Source organism: Saccopteryx leptura, chromosome 4, assembly GCF_036850995.1.
Source record: "Saccopteryx leptura isolate mSacLep1 chromosome 4, mSacLep1_pri_phased_curated, whole genome shotgun sequence".
Lineage (NCBI taxonomy): Eukaryota > Metazoa > Chordata > Mammalia > Chiroptera > Emballonuridae > Saccopteryx > Saccopteryx leptura.
This window is the reverse complement of record NC_089506.1, coordinates 166,525,684-166,548,989: the sequence shown is the minus strand read 5'-3', so window position 1 is coordinate 166,548,989 and position 23,306 is coordinate 166,525,684. Positions and strand designations below refer to the sequence as shown.

Here is a 23,306-nt window from a genome sequence, read left to right as displayed (position 1 = left end):
AATAGTGTAAATATAAGCTTTATCCACACCATGGTCAAATGTACTGGAATAATCAACCAATGTAATAGAAAAAAAGGGCAAAAATTTCTCACCACAAAGAATTAACACCTAAAACAGATGAATTCTGATCTAATTGACAAGATGACATTTCAGAGCCTTTATTTTGAAGCCATAAGCCCAACACATAATCCTAAGAAGGAATAATTAACAAAATACCACAATACAGAACATAAAATGATTGTCAGGGACTGAGAAATAATTGCTATGGCTACTTTTCCTTTATACACAGGTTTGCAGTCAGTTGGTTTCGTTTCCTGCTTAGCCTGCCTAGCACATTCGTGCCATTCAAAATCTCAGCCACACTGCACATTTAGAGTCCAGGGATTATTCAGAATTTGATCAGCTTTGTCCATTAAAGTTATTAGGGTTACTTTAGAATAAAAATCCTGGTTGACAAGTATGCAAAGTAGTCTATCTGGCATTCATCTGACAAAGTTTTAGTAACTGAATACTTGTTTTAATGCTCTATAAATTAATTGCAAATAATCTGAAAGTTCTTTCCCTCAAAATGGGTCTCATTTAGGAAAGACATTATCACCTTAGAAAATATTTCATTATATTTGCAAACTAAAAAAAAAAAAGAGGTTTCATATGTGTGTGGTAAACTTTTATTCTGTCTTTGTAGAGAAGATTTTATTCATGTCTACTCAATTTCCCTTCTTAATGAAATTCTACTTCTATTAGTATACTATATTAACTGAAATAAAAGGCTTTATAACTCTATACATATATTAATATTTTCCAATTTATTTTCATTCATCTCAACTTTGCAATGTCATTTTTCTTGACTAAAACTGTCAGTGCCAGCAGTGAAACACTCCAAAGGCAAAAGTGCAGCTGGTGTAAGTGAAAAGATGCTGATACAGACCCTTTCTAGGTTCTGAAGCTGAGGAGAAATAAGGTTCAAGCCAGGAAAAATTTCCAGCTAGGAAAAATTCAGGTTCAATTTTGTCTATCAAATTCCTACAAGAAACATGTCATAGATTTATCCCTTTTGCTGATGGGATTCAGTTTAACAAACAGAATGTGAAAGGTAAAAGGGTTCATTAAAATGAAAGTAAAGTACAGATTTTGCTCTTACCAGTTTATTATCCGGTGAGACTAGGAGAAAGAAAGGACTAGAAAGTACCTTTCTCCCTAAAGAGCACAAAAGATGAGACTTGTAACTTTTCCCTTTTAGTCTTTGCATCTACCTTTGTTCCTAACACCACGCACTGCTCATTAAGAACATGAGGTCTCTATTGAGTAGGTCTGGCTCTCTCACCAGTGGCTACCTGGGGAGGCAGAAACCTGTCTGTGAGTTAAGGTGGGTCAGGACCCTCCACCTAGGGGCCTCTCTCTGCTGTTTGTGGGGTGACAGCTTCATGGGGAAGAGATACACAAGGAGTGACACTTGTCTTTTCCTCGAGGAGTATATGGTGGGGGCTGACCAGGTGGTGGTACAGTGACCTGAGACACTGAGGACCCAGGTTTGAAACCCGAAGGTTGCTGGCTTGAGCATGGGCTCACCAGCTTTAGCATGAGATCATGACCCCATGGTCGCTGGCTTGAAGCCCAAGGTCACCAGCTTGGCAAGGGGTCACTGGCTCAGCTGGAGTCCCATGGTCAAGGCACATATGAGAAAGCAATCAATGAATAACTAAAGTGCCGCAATTACGACTGATGCTTCTCATCTCTCTCCCTTCCTGTCTGTCCCTGTTTCCTCCACCCGCTCTCTTAAAAAAAACAAAGAAAGAAAAGGAATATACGGTGGAGTCATTCTGCTGGGCCAGTTAAAGTACCGTGGACTCTGACACTGAGTGGTACTGGGGACAACCCCATGGAATTCATCAGCACCGTCAATAACTCTGTAAGGAAACTAAAGTATCCACGGCACTGCAGTGTCGGCTTTGTGCGCTAGGGACTGGTTAGGGTGCAGGCTGTGGTGCCCAACTTCTTGGGCTTTAAAATATGGCTGTGTAATTTTCACCAACTTTGCCTCTTTGAACCTTAGATCCTTATCTGCAAAATGAAGAGAAAATGAGTAACTACCATATAGAATGGACTAAATGAGACTCAGAAAGTGCTCAGCATGGTGCCTAACATATTTACAATAAGTGCTTACTGAACATTAGAGCCCTCCAACTCTTGAGGAGTAAAGAGTCTATTATCTCTTAGTCCCAGCTACTGCAAACACCTGATCTTCCTTTGAAGTAAACCACGACCCTGCTCATCTACTCATTCAAGTATTTACTGACCATCTACGAAGTGGCAGGTATTGTCCTAGGCATTGGCTGGACAAAGTGAGAGAAGCAAAATCTCTTCTTTTTTTTTTTTTTTTCCCCATTTTTCTGAAGCTGGAAACAGGGAGAGACAGTCAGACAGACTCCCTCATGCGCCCGACCGGGATCCACCCGGCACGCCCACCAGGGGCGATGCTCTGCCCACCAGGGGGCGATGCTCTGCCCATCCTGGGCGTCGCCATGTTGCGACCAGAGCCACTCTAGCGCCTGAGGCAGAGGCCACAGAGCCATCCCCAACGCCCGGGCCATCTTTGCTCCAATGGAGCCTTGGCTGCAGGAGGGGAAGAGAGAGACAGAGAGGAAAGCGCGGCGGAGGGGTGGAGAAGCAAATGGGCGCTTCTCCTGTGTGCCCTGGCCGGGAATCGAACCCAGGTCCTCCGCACGCTAGGCCGACGCTCTACCGCTGAGCCAACCGGCCAGGGCAAAATCTCTTCTTAAGGAGAGAAAACCACTAAAAATAAGTTTGTGAATTATTTTTTTTAAAAAGATAAAAAACACGAACTAGACTGAGATTGAGAATAAACGTGGAGGTAATTTAGAGAGATTAGCACTTAAACTGAGAATAAAATCAAGCAAGGATATCGGGAAAGAATGATCCAGACAGAAGGCACAGATGGAACAGATACTCTGAGACATTGGAAAAGTGGTAGTATATTCAAGAAACACAGAGTCCACATTGATCCCCTGAGTTCTGGACCTGGATATATGATTATATGCTTGACATCTCTATTTGACTGTTTAATACTATCTCAAGCTATGTTCACAATAGAACTCTATTCGTTCCACCAAAAATGTGTCCCTCTCACAGTATACTCGGTTTCTCTAAGTGTAATTACTATCCACCCAGTTTCTCAAACCAAAAGTCTTAAGATCATTCGTGAGTCTTTTCTCTACCTCATCCCTGACATACAAGTCATCAGGAAATGGTTGATCAGCTTCCAAAACATGACATCTATCTTCTATCTCTAATCTGATCACTCAAAACCAAGCAAACATATTTAACCCTAGACCACTGTAACATTCTTTTGAGATTTCTTGCTTCCATCCTCCCCTTATATAAGGTCTACCGGAAATTTCTGTCCGTTTCTATCACAAGTTTCGACATGTAAGCACGTTTATCTGGCGCATGTGTGCCTCTCTATTTTTACCACTTAATGACGTAGCATTGCATACTGACGTAGCAAATTAACTAAAACAAAGTTGATTCACGTTAGTCTTATGTGTGAAGCAATAGTGTACCCATAGCTACTGATAAAGTTCATTTACTCATTTACACCACTGTATTGTATACGAATTTCAACAAGGAAGAAATGCTACAGAAGCATGTAGAAATTTATTGAAAGTGTTTGGTGAAGGTACAGTTTCTGATAGGACATGCAGAAGATGGTTCGAAAAATTCGAAACAGGTGATTTCGACCTTTCTGATAAGCCAAGTTCTGGGCGACCATTTTTGATCTATGATGATGTTGTTAAGACCATATTGGAGCAAGATCCTTTTCTGACAACATCGGAGATCACAGAAAGGCTTAATTCAGCTCAGCAAACCATTTCGGACCACATTCGGAAGATAGGATTGGTGTGGAAATATTCAAGATGGGTGCCCCATGAATTAAGTCAGAAGAATTTGTCTTTTGTTTTATTCCAAAAATGGACAGAACTTTCTGGTAGACCTTTTATATATTCTGAATGCATAAGGCAGTGGTTCTCAAACTTTTTGAAGTCAGAGTGCATTTAAACTCCTACAAATAATTGTAGGCACACTAAATACAAATTTCTGAGAAATATGGTATAATAATTAAGTCAAATATTAAAGAAAAAATATAAAGTCTAAGTGTGCTTTTATGATAATTAAAATAAATATGACAAAATTAAATTTATTCTGACATTAAAAACATTTTTATGTTACTTTTTTGAGTTATACTTTTTAGAATTCATAAAAAGAGGGGTTAAAAAATTAAAAAATGACAAAAAAGTTATCTTTTTATATATATAGATACATTCTTAGGAAGATTTAGTAAATTCAGCAGGTCCTGGCGCACATGTATTAAGTTTTTTCATTCTTGTGTTTATGAGAAACATGAGCCTGATAGGTTCTAGTGATTTCTTCAATGTTTGGGCATATATTTGAAAGGCAAACTCTTATTTCCTCATCAATACATTGAAGAATTCCTCTCTTTTTACTGGGGAATTCCTCTCTTTTTTGTGTGTTGAGTGCAGAAAACCCCCACCATACATGTCATCTTAACTTTACACCAAACAAAGGACAGAAGAAACTTGCCTCCAGTCTTTCCAGGGAACATGGGGGGTATCGTAAACAATCCAGCACCACAGCTTAACAGCCTTTAGCAACCTAGTCAGGCAAGTGAGGTAGGGGGTAGGGCAGACTGTCAGCTTACAGCCAATTCCCCACATTTCTGTCCCCCAAAAATCTAAACTCAAAAAACCCTGTTGGTTTTTTGGTCCCCAATAGGCACATATTTCTCTGGAATTCCATAGGGCACACTTGGAAATCTTCTAGGGCACACCAGTGCGCCCTGGCACACACTTTGAGAACCACTGGCATAAGGAGAGAATTGTAAGTGATTTAAAAAATATATAATTAAGGACCTGTCATTCCTTTTATTAAAATCCTTCAATAGTGCCACATTGGTCTTGGAATAAAATGCAAACCCCATTCCACTGTATGCTAGGGCATAATCTGGTTCCTACAGATCTAGTTCCTTACCTTATTTCAATACTCCTTTGAAGGGTTCTTTTCATTCTTTATACAGACTAAGTATTTGCTTATTGTTGATTTTGAACCCCTCTATATTTGTACTACATAGTCACTCTACCTAAAACTTTATCTCTAATTTCTTTCACAGGTGACCCATTTTCACACACCAGGTCTTTGTCTCAAATTGTCTCTCCTCAAAACAGATACTGTTTTATCTGACCATTCCATCTAAAATGGAATTCAAAAGGTAGCACTTTATTTCTATATTATGTCATTAATTCTTATAAGGCCCAATATTCCATGTCTAAATATGTAAAAGTTATATATCAAGTCAACAAACTGTTAAATATAACATATTCTACCCCATTACATTAACAAATCTAACTCCCTAACAACCTAGAAAATCAAATAGTCATTTCTCAAGAGTTTATTTATAGCACTTGAGTGTGGCAATAAATAAAAGTCTGCTCTAGGCCTTATACCCTAAACCTGCTCCCATTCCTCCCCACTCATGATTCCATCATATTCCTCAAGAAGCCCAGCACATGGGTGTCTGTAGACATCCCATCCTGCACATCCAAATTGTATCCATATACCCTACTAACAGCCACCTCTTAGCCACCTTTCAGATGGTCTACTCTTGAGAGGATGGGTAAGAGGTGTGGGTAGGCCATGGAAGTGGGCTCAGGGCTGCTGAGGCAGAGAATCTGAACTCCTAGAGACCTTAAAGGGGCAGGTATAAACTACTCATGGGCAGACATTCCAAACTCCTCCACTGGGGGCACAGTGCCAAAATGGAGCCACAGTGGGAGCTGTGTAAACTCCTTCTGGGCCTAAGGACATCATCGCTTCACTTTTTTCCTTTTTAGAAACATCAATTTACAAGTATCTCTGAACTTTTTGCTTACCTTTTTATATATCCTCCCCCTAAAAATGTAAGCTACACACTTATAGAAGCTTTGTCTTGTAATGTCTGACACATTCATAGTTGTTATTGAATATTTATTGGATTATACTTCTTACAGTGACATAACATAAAAATAAAACATTTAGAAAAAAAGCACATATATGACAAGGTCATGTTTTGCAATAAATATCTATCAAATCTAAGGAAACTAATCATTGCATTTCAATTAATCTTATTTGTATGAAACATAGTTTAGTAAACGTTACCTACTTTATAAGATAAGATATATGTTGTTTATCCCAAAGCCTTAGTAATTTCATAATGTATTAAGAAAAACACTGACAATCTTTCATTATAAATTAAAAATTAGTATGTAAGAAGAAACTGGCCAATAAGAAAGCTTACTTTTAGAAAATATTATTATATATACTATATTCATCATATTAAAAACATCTAAAACATGCTTCTAGCAAATCATAACTTAGTAAATGTTAGAATACTAGAAATAAAAAATAAATTTCATGTGAGTCAAAATTAAATTACTTGATAATTATTTAAATATATATTATGCATTTTGTATTAAGTTGTATCTCCTCAGAAATTTTATCTGGCTATAAATCTCATGTTTTCAAGATTGAAAGAAACATACAGAAATATTCCACAGCAGAGAATCTAATATGGTCAACGACATCACTCTTTATTCAGGTCAAAGAAACTTAAAAGGCCGACAGATAGTCCATATTTAACTTTTACAATGTTTCTGCTAAAAATCTGTTTGTTAATCAAAATGGTAATAGGATAGCACTGAGTGTAATAAAAATCAAAGTCATTTGTCTCTCTGAATGCAATCATGAAATAAGTCTGAAATATTTTGGCATTTGTGATAATATTTCAGATACGCACAGTAACTGAACTAGAATTATTCTGCATACTATGTGAAAAAAACTCTTAAAATAATTTGAATTTGAAGGAGAATAAAGGTAAATGGTTTCTCAATTCCTGATTAAGGTATAACAATAATATAATGGCCTTTATGCTTTGAGAGTAATAAAACTTCATTTAATTAAGAGTAATACCAAATCAGCAAAGATTATTTTAGCATATTCTGGCATCAAATCGTGATTTTCTAAGACAGAAAGAAAATGTCTAAACTTGTCTAAGGCCATACCACCTTGAAAACTGCCCGATCTCATCTGATCTTGAAAGCTAAGCAGAGTTCACCCTGGTTAGTACTTAAATGGGAAATGTCAAAACTCTGAGCCAATTAATTCACCACAGTTGTCCAACAAGTAAGATAAACAAACAAAAGGAGTTAGTTCATCACTAAGAAGGCTCTTTGCCAAAGTGGCTGAAAGCCAACTTTAAGATTTATTTAGAATCTTCATGAAAGCAAGAATGTAGTTTCCATTTATTGAATTCCTGGCTGCATAAACAAAGCCAGAAAGCAGAGTGAGGAAACAAGTTCTTAGCCAAAAACGCACAAGGTGATATAATAGCTGGATAAAACATAATTAATCTTTCTCACACATCTAGTTCCTTACTTAGGAAAGATTTCCAGCAAGCTAACATTAGTAACACAAAAGCCCCTCCAAGTAATAAAAAAAAAAAACTATCATCTAAATCTACGTAGTTATAAACTGATCACTTTCCTCCCTGCTCTCTAAAAATAGTTTGATGGAATATTGCTCTTTCATTATATAACTAAGAGCAAAAGAAAGTTGGCTTGTTTCTCTTTTAAGTTAGTCTTTGGAAGATGCGTGCGTGTGTGTGTGTGTGTGTGTGTGTGTGTGTTACCTTATTTCTACAATTGTGGTAGAGAACCAAGATATGACCAAATTTATGCAATATTATATAAGACCATAAAGTAATGTGATTTTTTTACAGCACAATTTCAAAGCAATCTTATTTTACAAATACTGATCTTGGTCAAATCCAGGTTGGGAATTCATTTAAAAAACTGCTTTCAGAACTCAAGAACATTTCCAATCTCAGGTGATTATCAACCTATATAAGTAATTTAGTTTTCATAAAATCAATCATTAACAGTGAAATCTGGTAGATGTGGTAGGTGGTCAAACTTGGTGAAAAATTATTTGACTACAAAGAAATAAGACCCATTTATGTTAGTTGAAAAATTACTCTGAAGCCAATTCCAAAAGAAATAAATTTTTAAGTATTTTTAGAAAAACGTAGCATTGTTAGAATTATTTTTCATGGTTGTCTTAATAAAATGCTAGGTCATTATTATCAGTATTTTCTAGATTAGTTTCAGGTATACAACAATGACTAGATATTTGTATGCCTTATTAAGTGATCACTACGAAAAATCAAGTACCCATACACAGAGTACCATACACACTTACTACGACTCAGGCCTTAAATAGAGGGGGAAGGCCTTAAATTGAGAGAAAAGAACACCTAGAAAAGGGCATTCCCATATTTTTTTCTAATATATCTCCTCAGCCAAAGAAAATAAAAGAAAAAATAAGCAGATGGGACTATATCAAACTAAGAAGTTTTTGCACAATAAAGGAAACCATCAACAAAATGAAAAGACAACTCACTGAATGGAAGAATATATGTTGCCAGTGAAATATCTGATAAAGGGTAAATATCCAAAATTTATAAAGAACTCATATAACTGAATGCTAAAAATAAAACAATCCAATTAAAAATAGATAAAGGAAATGAATAGATATTTCTCAAAAGAGGACATACAGATGCCCAACAGACATAAGAAGAGATGCTCAATGTCACTATTCATAAGAGAAATGCAAATTAAAAGAAAATAAGATAGTATCTCATACCTGTCAGAATAGCTACCATTATTAAATCAACAAACAAAAAGTGCTGGTGAGGATGTGGAGAAAAGGGAACCCTCCTGCACTACTGGTGGGAATGCAGACTGGTGCAGCCACTGTGGAAAACTGTGGAGGTTCCTTGAATAATTAAAAATGGAACTGCCTCATGACCCAGCAATTCCTTTTCTGGAATATATCTGAAGAAACACGAAACACTAATTTGAAAGAATATATTCACCCCTATGTTCACTGCAGCATTATTTACAATAGCCAAGATTAGGAAGCAGCCAAGTGCCCACCGTAGATGAGTGGATAAAAAAGCTGTGGTACACAGACACAATGGAATGCTACTTGGCCATAAAAAAAAGAGGGAAATCTTACCTTTTGCAACAGCATGGATGGACCTGGAGAGCATTATGCTAAGTGAAATAAACCAGTCAGAGAAAAATAAATAATATGATTTCACTTATATGTGGAATCTAATGAACAAAATAGAAACAGACTCACAGATGCAAAAAACAGACTGACAGCTCTCAGAAGGGTGGGGTTTAGAGAAGTGGGTGAAAAAGGTGAAGAGATTAAGAAAAAAAGTCATAAGACACAGACAACAGTATGGGGATTACAAGAGGAAAAGGGGAGATAAAGGTTAAGGAAAGAGATGGCTTCAGATGATGCATACACAGTACAAGATACAGGTCATGCATTACAGAATTGTATACTTGAAACCTATATGCTTTTATTAACAATGTCACCACAATAAAATTCAATAAAGTTCAGCTCACAGTGTGTTTATTTGTCCACTCACGGTGATCCTCGTACTGTATGTGGCCCAGTCCTCCAAGAGGAGTGAAAGAAATGCAAATGCTCCCTTCCATTCAGGGACACCCAAAGCCACAGAAGTAGATGACAGATGCAATGTGACAAAGCAAAGAGGCGGCTTCATTTACAATAAAAAACCCCACCATATTTCTGCTTAAAAATAGTTTTGCTTATGATCCCATTTCATTTTAAATTACCATATTATCATGTCTTCTGTTTCCCCCAAAACATGATGTGCTGATCCTGCCCTAGTGCTTCCTAGTTCTCTGTCCATGCTTATATTGTCCCCTGTCTCTGTGACTATAAGGACCTGTTCACTCTCCAGCCCCTCTGGCTGACCGGGAGCTCCTTGAAGGCAGACTTATCTTAGTCATCACTACAGCACCAGAGTTCATCGAGAAGCCATCACATAAAGGGTGTTCAGTTAAGTTTGCAAAAGTGAAGGGATGAATATATGCTCCCTTCAACTGTTGTGAAAAAAAGGAGAAGTCAAGAATCTGCCTCTCCAATATCTTAACCACTTTTAATTTCTCGAAAAGTCAATCTTTAAAGAAAAAGAAAAATTATTTGCTGCCAAGAACCGATATTTAAATTTTACGACAAAAGAAACTAATATACAGCACAGTCATAAGAAGCCTTAAGTAGCAAAAACTTATAAATGGAAATGATGACACCCCTGTGATGACAGCAAAGGGGCTAGCAGATGTTGCTTTGATAAAAATGCTGAATTGCTGAGTGAGAACCAATGAGCTTATAAAATCATGTATACATGATTTCATGTATACCCATACCATGTCTTCATAAGACTCAAGACCCATGTAGCTATCACACAAACACAACAGCAACTTTTTCCTAGAATTAGATTAAGTCGGACATGATTTCTGTGGACACAAATATCATACCTCCACCTTAACATCTACAGAGATGTTTAAAACAAAATGTTCTTTGAAGGTCTGTGGTAAGCCATGGAGCAGGTCTCTCTTCCGTAGAACAGGGTCTGTTAAAGTTGTCAAAAATAAGGCCTATTTCAAGACATACTAAGTGACATTTAGAAGATAACAAGAGGGTAAACCGATTACTATGCCTGGAAACGCTAGGTAATCTAGGATATAAATAAGTACAACACACCCAAATGCACGATGACAGTTTGTGTAACCGATAGAGCTAGTCAGGTTGCTTACACCCATCTAGAAGGAGATTAGAGTTTGTGCATCTTATGCTCATGAACCAGAAGTATGGTGTGAAGGCTGGCCTGACAAAGTATGCTGCAGCTCACAGTGCTGGCCTGCTTAGGCCTGCAGGCTGCTCAGCCGGTTTGGTGTGGACAAGATCTGTGAAGGCCAAGTGGAGCTGGCTGAAAATAGAATACAATGTGGAAAGTACTGATGGTCAACCTGGTGCATTCCCTGCTATTTCTTGCTGGTACTACACTGGAAATCAAGTTTTTGGGTCCCTGAAGGGAGCTGTGAAGGGAAACTTGTCCCTCAGTGTGCCAAACAATTTCCTGGTTATGATTTAGAAAGCAAGGAATTCAATGCAGAAGTACATCGGAAGCACATCATCATGGGTCAGACGTGGCAGATTATATGTGCTACTTACTAGAAGATGAAGATATTTACAAGAGACAACTCTCTTGTAGAACAAGCATAACTCCAGACATGGAGGAGATGCAATAAGAAAGCTCATGCTGCCATACGAGACAATCCAGTCTATGAGAAATAACCTAAGGAATAACCAAAATGTCTCCTGCCCAGAAGAAAGACTAGGTAGCTCAGAACACACGCTTCCTCAGAGCTCAGGAATGGACTGCTGAGAGCTAATCAATCAAACCACAATTTTTCTATGAAGATTGTTCAAAGAAACACAACTTATTGACCAAGCAGAAGAAAGAAAGATAGAAAGATAGAGAGAGAGGAGGGGGGGAGTGGGGGAAGGGAGAGAGGGAGGAAGGAGATTACTTTAAAAACAAAGATAAAACTGAAGTCAGAAAATGCATTGAGACTCCATTATCACTATTATAAGGACAGGTGATTTCACTCCACATGTTCAACAATGTGAGAACCAGGGATTTCAGTATGCAAAGTGAGTGTTGGCTTCTAATGCCCTTGCTTTTGTTATTTTAAGTCTGTCAAATAAAACATACTTAGTTTCTCTTTATTTCATTATTCATCATATTCTCAGACTTTTCTAGCCATTTACCCTTATTGATTTTTTTTTCCTTTTCCGTTTTGGCAAAAGAGTGGAAAAAAAAGAAACACTTCATAATTACGAGGAAATTATAGTTAGCGTTTATCTTCATCCACACTTCTATATTCACCCAATTTCCTATCAGGACAAACTTGTCTCTTGTTGAACAAACCTCTCCAATATCAAGTTCTAGGCACACTGCTGATGTAGTGTCATCACAAATAACACCACATAGCTGTCAATAAAAGCAGCCTTTCGAAAGACTTTCTGGAAATCATTTTATAAGAAAATGTGGTAAGGTACCAAAGAATTGAAAAAGTAATATTGATGTTTTAAAGTCAGGTTTCTTGTCCTTTCCTTTCTGTAGAGAGTGAAAGTAAAGGGATGTGGGAGTTTTCTGGCTTACAAAGACATATTGTGTAGGAAACCCCTTTTACCAGGAAGCTTACAGGGCATTTTATAATTGAGACTAGGCATACAGAGAGATTTTGTAAATACGATTTTTATACTTGTGTGTGATTTGCACCAACCCAGGATGGACAACAGTATTGTGTTGTAAAGAGAGTCTGTGCTGGGGAGACTTAGATTCCCCTCCCCCACCTCTGTGGGAAACAGGGTAAACACCTAGCCAGGTGTGGGGGGCTAGGGAGAGATAAGGCAAGCCACTTTCCTTTCTCTCTCTTTCTTCTTTAATGGGCCATTTACAAAAGCTTATTCCCTGGTGCCATGTAGGCTCCCCGCCCCATCCCGAAAGCATAGTTAATGCATATACCTCTAGACAAAGGAATAGCAAATAGACACTGAAAAATTTGGAAATGTCTTTTATGAAAAGCAACATTTTCGCTATTGTGTAACCTTGTAAGTTTTGATATATAGGAATATTTTTATAAATCTTATAGACAAGTGTTATAAGCTTGCTAATGAATTGTGTCATCACTCCCCTTCCCCTTTTCCCAACCTGTGTGTGACCAAAGGTATATAACCTGCCTCAGGGGCTTTGTGCAGCACAAATGATTTGGGTCAGCTATGCCCTGTGTTAGCCATATGTGGCCAGCATATTACATTTCCTCCTTTTAATAAAACTCCTTAAAAATTCATTTGGACTTGGTGTCTCTAGGTAAACCCGGTGAAATGGTACTTTACAACAAAGAAAAGTGATTGTTTTAAAAATAAAAGCTTTTACTGTGTAACAGATAAATTGAAAAAGGGATACCTTCTGAAAAGAAGTAGTTAGTAGTAGTATATCAGATTTAGCCTCAAGGTAAGTACACAAAATTTTAACTGGCACATATAAAATTTGCCAATTAACAGAAGGCAGTGCTGCTACCTCTCATCCAGAACCTTCCTCTTTTCATTTAGTTATGAACCCAGCTGAGTTGTACTACACTATGTGAATAATATCTTTGGTATAATCATTATTATTATTATTTTTTCCTATTAAGTGAAAGGCCGGGACAGAGAGACAGACTCCCGCCTGCACCCTGATCGGGATCCATTTGGCAAGCCTCCTACTAGGTGATGCTCTGCTCGTCTGGCTGCTGCTCCATTGCTCAACAACAAGCTATTTTAGCACCCCTGGTGAGGCCATGGAGCCGTCCTCAGCACCCAGGGCCAACTTTGTTTGAACCATTTGAGTCATGGCTGCAGGAGGGGAAGAGAGTGGTGGGGAGAGGTGGAGAAGCAGATGGTCACATCTCCTGTGTGCCCTGACCAGAAATCAAACCCATGACTTCCATACGCAGGGCTGACACTCGACCACTAAGCCAACTGGCCGGGGCCAGTATAATCATTATCTTTACTAACCCAACCTGCTAAGCATTTTAGTAAGCCTATACCTTGACTCAAATATATCAGCATATAACCTCCAAATCAAGAAGCTCACATCACAGACATCTTCACAATAGTAAACACAATAAAGTGCTATGTGAGCATAATGAAGTAAATAAAAAAAACACACAGAAGATAATAATCAATTTCTTTTGTATATTTACATATCCACATTTCTCATTTTGCAAAATAAATCAGTATTATTTGTCTCAAAAAATAAATGTTCAAAACTTAAAAACATTACAATAATAATAGTCAAGTAAAGAGAATACGGAACCCTGAATAACAGCTTGGGATATAAAATGAGAGTGGGCAAATGTTTAAGATTTATAGTCAGCATAATTACATGAGCAACTGGTCCCTGAAGATGAGGAAAGATGCCCCCAAATTAAGTCTGCATAACTGCACAGATTTTAAGACAATGTCATGGAGCAAGATATAAAATCAGGAAGAAAAGTGAAGGTGTGGGGTCAGGAATGAACATAATGAATCCTCTTTTGTACTGTTTTAATTTGGAACACTCAGAGCCTGGTGTTTACAATTATTATTACTGGTCAAAAGCTTATAAGACTGGTAAGAAAATGGGAACAAAAAACATTGAAAGAGGAACAGAAATGGAGAGTCAAAATAGAAAACAAAGTAAGTCTTCAAAAGTTAAGAACTATGGAGACTGTTTAATATCCACACTTTTCCTACCCAAGTGTGGATGCCCCCTTGAAATGTGAGTTTTCTTGCCCTCCCATGCAGACATGGAGTTTCTTCCTCACCTTGAATTGTACTTACTTTGACCAATAGACTGTGCCGGATGTGGTACTGTGTAAGCGTAATGCCGATGGCCGAGGCCAGGCAGATCCACATTGAATTCGGACAGATGGTAGAGAAACTGCGAAACAGAAAGTGTTGGGCCATTCCCACTGGGGACAAGCAAACAGTCAGGAGAAACCGCTTCTCAGGTAAACAAACAGCATAAACACCCCTCACAGTGGCAGGCCAGCCATCTGCCATCCACCCCAGGGCATAAGCACCCATAGCCTTACAGGGGCTGTACACACGAGCCACTTCCATGTATTCACATACTAATCAAGCAAAGTGCTTGCAGCCAGTAAACCAGCAGCAAGCCTAATACAGCTGTTTTCCCCACAGTAAGTTATAAAGTCTAGATTCAAGAAGCCTTGAAGTTTCTATTTTCACCATTTTAGAACACTACCCTAAGATCATGACGATGTGAAGAAGCCCGGGTTTAAAAACCAGCCACTTAAGCTGTCTCACATGACCCTCCCCTACCTGTCAAGTGACTGCAAACACACGAGGGAGCCGAGGCCCAATCAGCAAAGCTGCCTAGTCAACCCACAGAATCATGAATAAAACTGTTTTAAGTACATTTTTAAGTGGTGTATGACATGGAATAAATAACTTCCACAATAACCAACAGAGGGCTGTATCCTGGAAGAAAAACAAAAAGCAAAGGAGAAGACATTTTCTATAAAAAAGTAATATGAATTTTCAAACAACAGCAGAGGCTCCTGCTGAGGACTGAGAAGAGGTCATGAAGCTAGTAGTAAGAAGTCATCCCAGACACTTGAGAGTTTATTTCAGTAAGGTGGTCAGGGTAAAAGAGCAGCCTTTTTTTGATGGGTTTCAAATGAGCAGTTGATGAGAAAAACTGACGCTATAAGACAGATTTCTCTGATATGTTACTTTATATAAAAGGAAAGACATGAAGGGGAAGATTACTTGAATGAAAGCTCCAGCCATTATTGTTTAAGATAGGAATGGAGTGGCTGAGGAAAGACTGTTAAGGAAGGAAAGTATTTTATAAAACTAGAAAAAACTGATCTATCCAAGGCCCATGGCAGGTGAGAAGAAACGGAACCAGGTTGATGAGGATCTCAAGTGGATCTCCTATAACAATATACCATGGACTAGGTGGCTGAAAGAAACACATATTTATTTCTCACAGTTCTGGAGGCATGAGGAGGTATCTGGCATTTGGTGAGAACCTGATTTGTGACAAACACCTTCAGGCTGTATCCTCGCAGGGCAGACAAAGACTGAGCCTCTCTTTTTATACGGACAGTTCTCCCATCATGGAGGCTCCACCCTCATGAGCTCATCTAATCCTAATTACCCCCAAACGACCCTCCTCTTAATATCACCCCATTTGTGGGTAAGGCCACGAACATGCAGTCCATAACAATGAGTTAACCAGAGAAAATGAACAATCAAAGAGCCAGGTGAGGAGAGCGGCTACGAGCCAGCACAAGACAGAAGGGTGGAGGGTAGAACACATGAAAATAATTGTTGGTGGAGCACACAGGAGCTTCTTCTCTGGGTTCTCAGTAGAAGAAGGAAGCAAGATTATCTGCTAAGATTGAAGAAACTGACAACAGTTTAAGAGCTTGAGAAAAATGGTAAAGTTTGGAAATAGCTTTATTCAGTCTAATTTCAGAGGACATTTGTATTACAAAATAAAATAAAAGTATATTTGTTCAAAAAGAAACTTAGATTACAATTTTTCCCTCATCTTTAAAAAATCGTGTGTAATAATTCTCTTCCACCACTTCCCTATGTCTACAAACAAAACAAAATAAAAAGTCAAAAATATCTAAGAGAACTTTTCATCATAGGTACACGGTAAACAGAAAAAGCAGTATCTTGCTTACAGCTCAGTGAAAACTCTTCAGTTTTCTTCATTTCACTATCTCATTATGGAAGAGTAGAAAGAACAACTGTTGAATCTTTCCAACAGTCAAAGTCATCATTTATGAAATGATCGTTAAGAGGGAAGGTGCTCAGCTGTTTCGCGGCTTGTCTGAGCAAAATCCGGACTTTTCTTGAAATGAAAAACGTTGAGCATCCTGAGTTAGCTAACTCTGAGTGGCTCCTGAAGTTCTACTATCTCGTGGACATGGCTGAACATCTGAACCAGCTCAATGTGAAAATGCAAGGCATTGAAAATACAGTCTTATCTCTTCAACAAGCAGTGTTTGCATTTGAAAACAAGCTGAAATTCTTCATCTCTGACATTGAAATAGGTCGTTTACTACACTTTGAAAAACTGGGAGAGTTTAAAGATGCATGCACAGCAAGTGACCCTGCTCAACATCTTGATCTCCAGCAGCTAGTGGGCTTCACATCTAATCTCCTGCAGTCATTCAAAGCGCGCTTTGGAGAATTTCGTGAGCGCACTCATCTTTTTAAGTTCATCACCCATCCACACGAGTGTGCAGTGGACAGTGCCGACCTGAGTTATATCCCCAGTGTCTCCGTCAGAGATTTTGAGCTACAAGTTGCTGACCTGCGGCCTCAGACATGTGGGTGAATAAGTTCAAGTCACTGAATAAAGATTTGGAAAGATTTTAACGACAGCAAGCAGAGTTGACGAGCAAACACAAGTGGGGAGAAATGAAAAAACTTCAACCCACGGACCAGCTGATTGTCAAAACTAGGAACGCACTTCCTGTCACATACCACACACTGCAGCGTGTGAGTGTTGCTGTACTGACAATGTTTGGCTCTACGTATGCATGTGAGCAGTCTTTCTCACATCTAAAGAACGTTAAGACCAACCTACGATCACGTTTAACGGATGGAAGTCTTAACGCCTGTATGAAGCTTAACCTCATCACGTATCAACCAGACTACAAAGCCATCAGCAAAACCATGCAGCACCAGAAGTCACATTAATGGTAAAAAGTACTTTATTCATCATTGGTTAGCAACAGCATAACAACGTTATAAAAAAGAATTCAGAGACTTATTGTACTTTAAAAGTGTTGGTTTTACATAAAATGCACACATTTACTTGTATTTAGTGTTAAACATATTGTATGGCTCTCACGGAATTACATTTTAAAATATGTTGCGTTCACGGCTCTCTCAGCCAAAACGGTTCTCAATCCCTGGTATAACTGAATGAATACTAGTTGAAAATGAGAACAATTTCAAAGTATGTATCATATGCTTTTCATTCAGTTAATTGTGCTAAAAATGGTTTCCCTAAAAACCTGAATTTGTCTTAAGTTATACTCTGGTTGAGGGGGAAAAATATTTAGTTAAGACAGAATAATTTATTCATTGATTCTTATAATAACTGATATTTTCTAGACATGTTGCAATGAAAAAAAATTTAGAAAGCAGAAGAAATAGCTTTTGCTTTTAAAGCATTTCAGCTGAAGGGATGTTTAAACTGTTTGTTATGCTTTCATTTGTGTGAAGGAACATGTGACTAAAATAAGCTTTTCCTGAAGGTTCCCTAGGTATCTTTTGAAGTCCTCTGTCTAGATCAGAATTCTTTTCCTATCAGCTTAGCAGTATTCTCTAATTATTGAAACTTAAATCTTGTGCATGTGTATAGGTTTGTGTGTGTGAGTATATATATACAAATGCAGAAATCTCCCACAAAGAAATGATATATATATCATGCCCCATGAAAATAAAATACCAACCATTAACATACTACATATATATTTGTCATACAAGTAGATATGAATGAATACACACACACACACACACGCACACAAATGCACACACAAATAGTTATTTCCTATTTGCCATCTGCCTTCCTTTCCAACCGATTCTATTCTCTAACCCTTCTGCTTTGCTCTGTACCTCAGGAAGCTGAGGTCATTTTAAGGAGAGCTGATGGACTTACCGTTAGATTCTAGTAGGAGATCCAAGGGTAAAAGCACAGACACCTGGGTGTTTCTTTCCCACTATTCTCTGGCTTGGTGCTGTGTTTTATGTGGTTGTAACATCTTTTCAGGATTAATGCTTCTGCTGGAGAGCCCACGAATAAAATACCAGCACATACTGGGCTCTGGTAACTATTTCTGCCTTCTGTCCCTTTATTGCTAGGAACAGTAATGACTTGTCACTATGTTTGTTTCTGGGAAACTAACCATTCCCAGTTTTCTCCCTTAATCCTACCCATGCTTCCATTAGTAGTTCCTTTATTTTAAAAATATTTCCATGCAAGCCATCTGTGTTGAATTCTGTTTTCTACCCAGCCTTCACATACACACACTCAAACAGACATACAGCATTTATACATACGTAATATAATAAATATATAAAGATACCAAACACTAAATTCCAAATAAAACTAATCACCTAAAATAAAATGGCCTCAATACTAATTACTTCACAAGGTTCAAAATCAGACAGATCCTGAACCAATGTACTTTTCATTTTTCATGACTATAAAGCATGTTTGTGTCTGACAGAAAATACTGCAGAAAATGACAACATGACCATACTTTGCAATATAAATTTTAAAATATTTTAAAGCAAATTTCTAATCATGTTGTAAATAATGATTAATGGCCTGATTGGTCAGTTAACAGCATACAATGAGCAAGTTACCATGACATTAACTAATGCAAAAACATTTTAATAAGCTTTATAACATTATATTATATGAATTTACAATCATTTAGTGTTCCTTTTTGTACACTTTGGATTATTTCCAAATTTTTACTATTGTTTTCAATGCTTTAGTGAAGATTCCTAAATTTCTAATATGTCTTTGGAATACATTCCTAGAAATAAGGTTATTGGGAAAAAAGAAATATAAGAATTTCAAAACTACTCATGAATGATATCCAGTAATAAAATTCTGTGATTATAGAAATGCTCTATATCTGCTGCATACAATTTGTAGTCATTAGCCTCATGGGTCTATTGAACTTATAATGTGGTGAATGAGACTGAGAAAATATTTCATGTAAACAGCCTATGTGGCCAGTGGCTATTTAGTACAGCAAGCACAGCCTAGTTCTACCTCATGCCAAACTGTCATCAAGAAAAGTTGTAGTGCCTGACCTGTGGTGGCGCAGTGGATAAAAGCGTCGACCTGAAATACTGAGGTCGCCGGTTCAAAACCCTGGGCTTGCCCAGTCAAGGCACATATGGGAGTGGAAGCTTCCTGCTCCTCCCCTCCTCTCTCTCTCTCTCTCTCTCTCTCCCCCCCTCTAAAATGAATAAAAAACAAAAACAAAAAAACCCAATGTTTAAAAAAAAAGAAAAGTTGTAGTAATTCACACTTTCATCAGCAGAGAATAAATACTCATTTCCTTATCTTTTCATGAACAATGGCATTTATTATTTTCCAATATTTGTCAATTTGATAGGAAAAGACAGTGTAATAGCTTTTTAAATTTATAATTCTTTGAATGCTTGATTTAATATTTCATGTTTTCTATTCGTTTTCTTTTGTGAATTATGTTGTCTTTGCCCATTTTTCGTCTAGACAGTGACTTTCTTTTTCTTTGAATAACTGCACTCTACATATTAAATAAATTAGTATCCGCCAAGTCTGTTGCAAATAATTTTAAATTCTGTTTATGATAATTTTTGATATACAGAAGTTTTATATTTTAATGCAAATATATTGATCTTATGTTTGTGTTTGTATCCCAAGGCAATTTAGATAAAATCTCAAATCAACTTACACATAATTTATTTATTCATCTTTGTGAAAACAAAGGGTCGAGAGGAAACAGTGAATTCATACCTTAATTCATACACTTCCTCTGCCTCAAACACATAGCAATGACAGAAAAAATATAAAAAGAAATAATCAAAAAAGCTGTGCTGAATTAAGAAACAAAACACATAAATACTTAAAAAACAACAGAGACACAGCAATGAGTAGAAGGCTGCCGGAAACCGCTGTGCTTCTGTGTCTGGAACAAGAAGTTACAGCAAAGGGTTTCCTCTCACTCAGTAAAAGGAACTAAAAGTCAATCCGTGATCCCAGCTTGAAACAGCAGACATACAATTTATAGAAGTGGAAACCAGGAGAACCAATACATATAGGAAAAGGAGGTTAATTTCTCTAGTAATTATGGGGATACAATTGAAACTTTATCTTCAGAACAGCAAAAAATAACAAGTACATATGGTAAAGATGTAGGGAGATAAAATCTCGTTTGCATACTGACAGAAATATAAATTAGCAAAAACACTCAGCAACACCTAACAAAACTAAGGATGTGCACACTCCTTTATCTTGCTGCTCTGCTTCCAGGTATAAATAATAGAAGAAACTCTCACACTTATCTCACAGGACACTTTTTTTTTTTTTTTCCCTGAAGTTGGAAACGGGGAGGCAGTCAGACAGACTCCTGCATGCGTCCGACTGGGATCCACCCGGCACGCCCACCAGGGGGCGATGCTCTGCCCATCTGGGGCGTTGCTCTGTTGCAACCAGAGCCATTCTAGTGCCTGAGGCAGAGGCCATGGAGCCATCCTCAGTGCCCGGGCAAACTTTGCTCCAATGGAGCCTTGGCTGCGGGAGGGGAAGAGAGAGACAGAGAGGGAAGAGAGGGGGAGAGGTGGAGATGCAGATGGGCGCTTCTCCTGTGTGCCCTGGCCGGAAATCGAACCCGGGATTCCTACACGCCAAGCCGATGCTCTACCACTGAGCCAACCGGCCAGGGCCATAGGACGCTCTTTATGCACTGTTTGTGTTAGTGAAAATTAAGAGTAAAACATCAAAATATTCATTAACAGGAAAATTTATGAATTGTGTTAGATCCATAACATTTACACTAATTTAAAAATTAAAGCCAGTTGAAAGAAATAAACCACAGTATGGACAAACAGAATTTTATAAAATGTTGAGTACAAAAATCAAGTGGCAGAATAATAAAGTTCTATGAAAATTGAAAAGCATGTAACAAATACAAAACGTACCAAAAAGTACTGCATGAGGCCAGTACAAATAGCATAGTACAGTTATAGAATACAGGTGAAAGGAAGAATAAATCAGAGAAGCGGGCAGCACTAGTACGAGTAGAAACAAGGAATAGAATGAGGAGGGCTTCAGTTTCATCCACATCGCTTCAACTGTTACTTCTAAAAAACTTCAAGTATGGTAAAATGTTGGAAAAAAATTAAACGGAGTTTGGATATGGGTGTCTACTATTTAATTCTCTGTATTTTCTCATGTTTAAAATAATTTATATTATTAAACAAACAAAAAGAAAACCTGACAAGAATTCCTTAGAATCTTTTCAATAAATAAATAAATCACTTAAAAAGTAATTTGAGTGGTAACTTCAGTAACAAACAAGATGGAGTAATCCCACTACCATCAATCTATCCTACTGATTATAACTAAAACTCTGGGGAAAATGCAAAAAACAATTACCTAAAGAAAATGAAAAGATAAAAAAGGCAGCCAGACTGGAGAGGAGATGCAAAGCTTACACAGACGCAGAGCAAGGATGAGTTTCCTCGTTTATTTTTTCTTTATTGTCTCTTGACTCTGACCCAAAGGAGAACTCACAGGAGCAAAGCACAGCAGGATAGGGCACAAAAACCTGCTCTCTGGCCAGGAAACCAGGAAAGTGTGCCTCAATTACAAGGCAGTGGGGGAGAGGGATTCTCTTCCTCTCGTTTCCCTCATTCTCTCCTAGCCCCTCTGATCCTGAAAGTGGCTGCAGTCACAGCCGCCAGGTGGCAGCAGTGAGGGAGGCATGGAAAACCCCAAAATGAAAGAGGAGAAAGGCAACTACTGCTCCCAAAAGTGCTGGGGAAAGCTTTGTGTTTTTTCTCTTGCTTTTCTCTCACCCTTTACCCCAACTGTAACCCTGGGCAAGAGGAACTGCTCAGAAGTCAGAACTGCTGAAACTCGGAGAGAAACTCCCTCTATATTCCTGGAATACATGGAGAAAAAGTGGAAATAGAGAGTATTGTGGACATCTTGAAGAGGAGAGAACTGGAGATGATCTATAATTTTGTGTATGACATAACACAATGTTAGAAGGCATCTGTCCATGACATTTCTACAAATTCTGGACTATTTTTTAAGGGTGTTTATACAGCAGAAATCTCAGAGGCTGGGACAGAGTCTTCCCCTCAATGACTGGGCAAGGAAAGCTGATGGGAAGTGCATGCTGCCCTCTGTGCCACGCGTCCAGACCGTTGCATCCATTTGAGCTAGCTGTTTCTTTCCCAAATAGTGAATGGAAGTGTGACAAACAATCCTAGAAACGTCCCAGCATGCTGCTCTTAGGAACTGCTTGACCACTTGAGACACAAGTGCCAGGCTCACCTCAAGCTGTGCACACTCTATGATTCCACTTATGTGACATTCTGGAAACAACAAAATGATAGAGACAGAAAGCGGGTCAGCGGATGCCAGGGGCTAAGGGGAGAGGCTGACTGCACAAAGGTAGCATAAGAAAACTTCACGGGTTGAAGAAACAGTCCTGGATCTTGATTGTGACTGTGGACACATGACTCAAAATAGTTGTCAAAACCCAGAGCACTGTTTACTAAAAAGAGTGAATTTTACTGGACATGACTTTTAAAATAGTCGATATATGAAAACAATTCATTTGAAATGCATATTTTTTAATTCCAAAAGCAATTTAGAAGTTCGCATTCACTTAAAAACCGGAAACATTCATGTATAAAATGATATACTACATAGATTAGTTAATATAGAATATGAAAATATTAATAAGTTAATATTAGCTGGAATTTCACAGATTTAGAATATGGTTGTGATTTGTTATTTCTACTTCCAGACCAGAAGCTAATAGATAGCATTATTCCTATTGTCCTTTTCTTTTTCTTTCGGGTGTTAAATACAAAACAAAAACTCTGATTTCCATTATCTAAGTTATATCTCTTACTTTACTTTGGAATTTTGATCTTAACCTTTCACTCTGTTACTTTTTTTTTTCTTTGTATTT

General features: G+C 37.9%; 1 protein-coding gene and 1 pseudogene across 5 annotated transcripts in view; one reads left to right on the top strand and one right to left on the bottom strand.

Annotated features, from left to right (window-relative positions):
- FER (FER tyrosine kinase) overlaps positions 1 to 23,306 on the bottom strand; it is a 460,210-nt gene that overhangs the window by 166,300 nt on the left and 270,604 nt on the right. The gene's annotated exons all lie outside the window — the stretch shown is intronic.
- Positions 10,510 to 11,405, top strand: LOC136403337 (large ribosomal subunit protein uL18 pseudogene; annotated as a pseudogene).